Source organism: Nannospalax galili, unplaced genomic scaffold, assembly GCF_000622305.1.
Source record: "Nannospalax galili isolate Female #2095 unplaced genomic scaffold, S.galili_v1.0 scaffold511, whole genome shotgun sequence".
NCBI lineage: Eukaryota > Metazoa > Chordata > Mammalia > Rodentia > Spalacidae > Nannospalax > Nannospalax galili.
Genome location: NW_008331831.1, coordinates 2,966,758 through 2,973,129, shown reverse-complemented (window position 1 = coordinate 2,973,129; position 6,372 = coordinate 2,966,758). Strand labels below are relative to the sequence as shown.

Here is a 6,372-nt window from a genome sequence, read left to right as displayed (position 1 = left end):
TTTTATTTATTATTTTTATTTTATGTATATGCGTGTATTGCCTGCATGTATGTGAGTGCACCCGTGTTGTGCAATGCCCATGGAGGTCAGAAGAGGTGGTCGGATCCCCTAGAACTGGAGTTACGGACAGTTGTTAGCTGCCATGTGGGTGCTTGGATTCGAACCCCAGTCTTCTGCAAGAACAACCAGTATTCTTAACTGCTGAGCCATCTCTCCAGCCCCTTATTTATTTATATATTTTTTGAGACAGGGTCTCCCTGTAGTCCCAGCTGACCTGGAACTCACTTTATAGACCAGCATGGCCTCAAACTCACAGAGATCCACCTGCTTCTGCTTCCCAAGTGCTGGGATTAAAGGCACCAGTTCTCTCTCTCGTACCCTGAAAAGTTTATATATTACCTTCTCCCCACCTAGCTGGGAAGCCTCTAGAATTACTCTGATTTGGAGAGCTCTGTGCCTGACCTATTTAAAACGTGAGACAATAGGGTTGGAGAGCTGGTTTAGTGGTTCAGAATATGTACTGCTCTTGCAGAGGATCAGAGTTCAATTCCCAGCACCCATCTCAAGAGGCTCACAATTGCCAGCAACTCCAGGGTATCCAACACCCTCTTCTGGCCTCCATAGTCAAGTACACATACAGAGAGAAAGAGGGAAAGAAAGAGAGACTCACACAATCATAATAAAGTTTTTAAAAATTGTTTCTGACACTCCAGTTTATAGTATCTGCTTTTCTGTTGATAACTGACAGTAACAGCAACAAGATTAATAACTTTTTTGTATGTGTGAGACAGAGTTTCACTATGTATCCCAGGCTGGCCTTGAACTCTCTATGGAGCCCAGGCTGGCCAAAATCTTACAGCATTCCTCCTGTCTTCACCACCTCCCTAGTGCTGGGATTACGGATGCCTGCTATAGCGCCTAGGATAATAGCTATTTCTTAGGCACTTATCATGGACCCGGGACTGTTCTGAGAATTTCATGACTATTTCTTCATCTAAACTTGATAAATTCCCTATACGGCAAGACTGTTATCATCCCTAGATGAAGACACAAAAACTTTGACACCTGGATTTGCCCTGGTTCGCCCAGGTAGAGGCAGGAGGGGGGTATTACGCTATCCAAATTCAAAGTGTAGTTAACCATTCTGCTGCTCTGGTTCCCTGTTGTAACCTCATCTACCAGGCCATCAAAACGAGACACAAACATTTAGAAACTAAGAGTTCCTCAACTTCCAAAAGACTATCTGTGAAGTTTGCTGATTAGTCCAGTGTCTGAAGGCTGGTGTGTGTCTTCTCTCTGCTGACCTTGTCCTCATGCAGAGTTTTCAAACAACTGCTGTGAACATGAAACTGGTCCCAGCACCTTTTTTCTAGAATACTGTCTTGTACTGGTATGATCCTTGTCCTAGAATTTGTTCAGAAATACACACGTCAGGCACTGTATTGCCCCCTCAGCTCTATGGTGTGCTGTGGCATGCATAGACATTTTACAACCTTTTACATGAGGCTAGAGACACCAAATACCAAGAAGAGAATCCACAGAATCACAGAGGCCCATGCCGACCCCCGCATCTCCTTGACTGGTTGTCCCAAACTATAGGGACCACTTGGCCCTCAGAAGCCCAAGATCTGGTCAAATACCTAGGCAAATATTTGCTTTCCTTTGCTTTTTCACTTTTTCCATGGCTTCCACACTGCTTGTTGACAATGTGGAAGGCCCAGTGCCAGGTGCCAAAGGCGGCTTCCTTCCCTGCCATTGCTTCCACTCTAGTCAAAGACCTTAGAGGCCAGGTGAAGGAGGTGACTTCATATCTTTGCTTTCTTAGCAAATGGCAACTCTATGCTCCAGTTGTTCAGGCCCAAGCCCTTGGCGATTTTCCACCTCTTTCATATGCCATACCCAACCCACCGGGAAAGCTGCTAACTCTACTCTCAAGACATATTCAGACTCTGAACTCTACCCACCACTCCATAGTTTCCATCTGTCCCCCTCCCCATTACCCTCCTGTGTAATACCAATGAGTCCCCATCCCCCACACCCCCCAGTCCAGGCTTTAACAATGCAACGACCACGGTCTGGCCTTCCTTCCTCCCTTCCTTTTTCTTATCTTTCCTTCCTCCCTCTCTCGCTCTCTTCCTCCCTTCCTCCCTCCCTTCCTTCCTTTCCTTCATATCCCTCCTTCCTGTGCTTCCTTCTTTCTTTCTTTCCTTCCTTCCATTTATTTATTTATTTACTTATTTGGTGATGGGAATACCAGCTCTTTTTAAATTAAGTCAGGCTATGTTTTCCCCTCAGTCAAAATCTTCTGGTGACCTCCAACTCACACAATGCCAAACTCAAGGTTCTTCCCCAGGCATGTACCACATCATCCTGCTCTCCAGACACCCTGGCCTCTTCCAAGGTACAAACCGGTAACAGTTGGCTATATATCCTTCCAAAGTTCAGTTTCTGGTTTTGCTTTTCAATCTCAAGTTTTTTCTTAAAAATGAGAACTAGGACGCTCTAAAGCACTGCCCCACAGGGTCCTTAAGTCCTGGGCAGTGGCTGACTTTCCATGCCACCTGGATGATCCTGCCTGGGCTCTGAAGTCCTACCTCCCTTCAGCAGGTGTTTCTGTTCCTCCCCCGCAGGCCTCAGTAAACACGGATGGCGACAGTAAGGACACACTCTCTTTTTCTATTTGTTGAAGGTGGCAGAATGCCCAGAAGTGGACCAGTGCTGGTATTTGGGAGAGAAACTCCAGACTGTAGAGATACATCAGAAAGAGAATGGCAGAGAGGTCCCTACAGTTCATAGTTTGTCCTCAGAAGCAGTCTGGAAAGTGATTATGTGGCAGGAGCATGTGGGGGTCAGCTTGGATCCAGAGCCAGAGAAAGTGGCCATTTGTGCTGACCACAGCCAGACCTCTGGTCTCCGTCTCCTTCACCAGCTTGGGCTCTAGATGCCACAGCTTCTACCAGAGCCAACACCTGGTGCCACAGGTGGGCGTCTAGCCCACCAAGACCAGGCCCCTTCTCCTGTGTCACCATTTCCCAATATCAGGGCTCAGGAGAGCCTGGCTAGTCATTAAACCAGGCACTTTGCATATGGTAGGCGCTTCATTCCCAACTGCTTCTAGGAAGGAGGTAAGGCTTCCAACAAGGCCCCTCACTTCCTGCGTTATTTCCACACACACCCCCTTCTTCTTTTTTTTTAAATTGGGAATCCAGGAGACCCACCCCTGTGTTCTCAAGGTCTATTCCTCTGGCTATGCAAGTGGCCACTTCCCCTTTTCTCCTTCCTGTTCTTTCGAGGGACCCAACTCCCAGAAACACTGTCTCCTAGAGTCAGGAGAATTCCTGGAATGGCAGGGACCCAGCCTGAAAGGGAGAAAGAAGAACCCTAGGCAGAGAGGAGACAGATCAAAGAGAGCCTGGACAGGGTCAGGCATGAGGAGGGCCACAGGGAGACAAATGAGGCCCTCCAAGGGGTCAGCCGAGGGACAGGGCACCCGTGAATGCAGCGCAGGCGCACCAGGCAGAAAAGCCAGCTCATTACAGGGAGACACTGGGTAGAAAAGATAAGAGGTGTAAATTAATGGAGAAAAGGACCCACCAGAGATAAGCGTATCTCCCTGTAATTAAAAACGCATAGCCTTGCCATCTCCAAGGTTGGTGGTGTCCCAGACTGTCCCTGGTCTGAGATGGAAGGTAGCTGAGTTCCAAGAGGGACAGAAATAGGGACAGTTAATTATTAGCTCCCAGCAGGAAGGTTTAGAAGCTGACTCATCCTCCTGCCAGGCAGGAAGAGTGCATGAGACAAAATCACCCATGATGAGGTAAGTGGCCAACCTAGCTCAGGAAGAACAAGAGACATCTTCTGGCCTTTGACAGGACCCCCTCACTTCTTAGGCCTGCCAGAGAAGGTCCTTTTATGCTCCATTGGGCTTTCATTGTTCTTGATGTCGGTGATAGTGGTTGCTTTTAATCTGGGTTCTAACATTCTAGCCGTGGCCATGCCTTTAACACCAGCATTTCAGAGGCTGAAGTGGGAAGAGAGCCATGAGTTTAAGACCAACCTGGGCTACATAGGGAGGACCAGGCCAGTTAAGGCTACATAGCAAGACCCTGTCTCAAACAAAAGGAAGGAAAGGAGGAAGAAAGGAAAGGAGGAAGGGGGAAAGGGAGGAAGGAAGGAAGGAAGGGAGGGGAAGAGAGAGAGGAGAAACGGAGAGAGAGAGCAAGAGAGGAAGAGAGCGAGGGAGGGAGGGAGAGTAAGAACAGGAGGGAAGGAGAGAGAGAGGGAGGAAGGAAGGAAGGAAGGAGGGAGGGAGGGAGGGAGGGAGGAGAGAGAGAAAGGAAGAAAGCCTAAGCTTTCTGTCAAATGCTAATTGTACTTGAACCTCACTTCCAAAACTGTTCAGTGACAGTTTCTAGCTAGGACCATCTGCCTAGCTTGGAGCTAATTCAATTGCAGAGTGGTAGACAACAGACAGTGAGCCAGGCTACCTGGAATTGCATCCTGCCTTGTCTCTTGCTGCCTGTGCCACTTAAGACAACATTTCTGACCTCTCAGAGGAGGGTTTGTTGTTTCTGACTCATAATAAAGGTTCACAGACCAGAAATGAGATTTTTTTTTTCAAAGTGGCCCACACTTATTTCAGAGCATTGCTCCCCGTAGGGAGGATGATGATAAAATGACAATGACATCAGTTAATGACAATAATAGCGGGTCTTTGTTGAGGTGTGTGAGGAGTAATCCTGAGACAGTCACTTATGAGTGTGGTGCACAGAAACCAGTATCTCAACTGTTAACGGGGGTCACTTCAGGTTCACATGCATGGTGTCTCTCGGTTCCTGACTGTGGGAAGCCTCACATGCATCACAAATCCTGACAAGTCCACCCTCAAGAAAAATCTTGACTGCCCATTTGCCTCCACCTTCACTTCTTGTGCCTCCCCAGTCAAAGCCACCATCACTGCCACCAACAGCAAGAGCCCCCTGACTCCAGCTCCTGCTTCCACCACCTGTCTGTAGCATATACAGCATATGCCACCTTGTTTAAAATGAGTACAGAAATGATATCATGCTCCCACTTACCCCCTTCACCCCAGCCTCACCACTACCACACACCAGTGGCTTCTCAGTGCACTTCAGATAAAATCTCCAGCTCTTAGCTGGCTTACAAGACCCTGTATGCCAGGCCGCTGCTGCTGCTCCAGCCCCCTCCAGAACCACACTCCTGTCTGCTACACCCCAGCATCAGTGGCTTCCTCTCAGCAACTCAAACACTTCCCCATCTTCAAAGGGCCAATTCCTTTCAAGTCAAGGGTCAATGGCGTTTCTTCAGAGGGCTTCCTTGGCTGCCCTTGCTAAGCAACCCCCTCCCCGCTTTTATTCTCTTTCATAGAATCACATTCATTTTCCCCGTCTGTTTGTTGGATTTGTCTTGTTTTATTTTGTTGAGACAGGATCACACTATGTTGCCCAGAACTCCTGGGCTCAAGCTATTCTCCGGCCTCAGCTGCCACAGTGGCTGGGACTACAGATACATTCCACCACACCTGTTTTCTTCCATAGCGTTTATTTCTTTTTTTCCTTATTTTCTTTATTATTTTATGTGTATGAATGTATTGCCTGCATGTATGCACGTGCACCCGTGTCATACAATGCTTGCAGAGGTCAGATTCCCTGGAACTGAAGTTAAGAATAGTTGTCAGCCACTGTGTAGGTGCTGGTACTTGAACCTGGGTCCTCTGCAAAAGCACCCAGTACTCTCAATCTCTAGGTCATCTCTCCAGCCCCCGTAGTGTTTGTTTCTGTAATTTCATGTTTGTTTGCTTGTTGCTTTGTTTGGAGGTGTTGTTGGGGGAGTTGTTATGGTTTTTGTTTCAGGTTTTTGTTGTTTGTTCTATGTTGTTCGATACCCTCATGCTTAACAAAGGTGAATACAGGAACTGTGCAGTAACTGTGAAGAACTGCCTGTCACAAACAGGGAAGAACAGAAGAACAAAAGTAGCTTGATCTCCAGGAGAGAAGAAAGGAAAAGTGTGAGACACGGAGAGAAATCCATGGGTCAAAATTTTCTTTTCTAAGGTGTCAGAGTAGAGACTTCCACTTTCTTCTCTTCTGAAGATGCAAATAAATAAAATCCTCAGATAGTGAAAAATATGAAATTAACAGAAGTTCAAAAATTCATTGAAACCGAAAAATCCTAAAGCTCAAACAAGAAGTAGGTGGGGGGGGGCAGATCCAAGGAGAAATGGCAAGTAAGTTGGCACAAAGAGCCGGGTTAAATCCAAGAATTTGCAGAGGTGGTATATGGAGTGATCATTTACTTTATAAAAATTCCAGAAGCGCTCAAGGATTGGGGCAGCAATCGATGCAGAAGACA

The 6,372-nt window shown here is 47.2% G+C and overlaps 1 pseudogene; it reads left to right on the top strand.

Moving 5' to 3' along the window:
• The window catches only part of LOC103728998, a 45,126-nt pseudogene extending 42,185 nt beyond the window's left edge, over positions 1-2,941 (top strand).
• The last annotated feature ends 3,431 nt before the right edge of the window (positions 2,942-6,372 follow it).